Genomic DNA, 863 nt, shown 5'->3' with positions numbered 1-863 from the left:
GGCAATTGTACCCCAATGTTTATAGCAGCTCTTTCAACAATAGCCAAGTCTTGGAAAGAGCCCAAATGTCCATTAACTGATGAATGGGTAAAGAAGATGTGGTTTATATATACAATGGAATACTACTAGGCAATGAGAAAGAATGAAATCTTGCCATTTGCAACAATATGGATGGAACTGGAGGGTATTATGCTAAGTGAAATAAGTCAGGCAGAGAATGATAGATATCATATATTTCACTCATATGTGGAATTTGAGAAACTTAACAGAAGACCATGGAGGAAGGGAAGGGGAAAAAATAGTTTCAGAGAGGGAGGCAAACCCTTACGAGACTCTTAAATACAGAGAACAAACTGAGGGTTGATGGGAAGGGTAGGTGAAAGGGGAAAATGGGTAATGGGCATTGAGGAGGGCACTTGTTGAGATGAGCTCAGGGTGTTTTATCTAAGTGATGAATCATGGGAATCTACTCCCGAAGCCAAGAGCACACTGTATACACTGTTAGCTGACTTGACAATAAATTATACTAAAAAAGAAAAAAAGGTAAGCCACTCTATTCTACTGACTTGGATTAAATTCAGTTTGTCTGGTTGAACATAACGACATCACCTTCCTAAGGCTTCCTTTCAATGACACCACTATGTCTTAACTTTATATAGTACACTTCACTGTACAGAGCCCTTTGATAGTTCTTACTATACATCTACTAGATTACAAGCCCTTTGCAAGCTATGACCTTTTCTTATTCATCTTTGTCCATATAGTAAGGGTACAATAAATGTTTGTGAAATAAATATGGTACTAGGTTCCATGTGTCATGTTTGCTTCCACATCTTTAGCACCCATCACAGTGCCTGTTGTTT

This window comes from Prionailurus bengalensis, chromosome X (assembly GCF_016509475.1).
Source record: "Prionailurus bengalensis isolate Pbe53 chromosome X, Fcat_Pben_1.1_paternal_pri, whole genome shotgun sequence".
NCBI lineage: Eukaryota > Metazoa > Chordata > Mammalia > Carnivora > Felidae > Prionailurus > Prionailurus bengalensis.
This window is presented reverse-complemented; position numbering follows the sequence as displayed.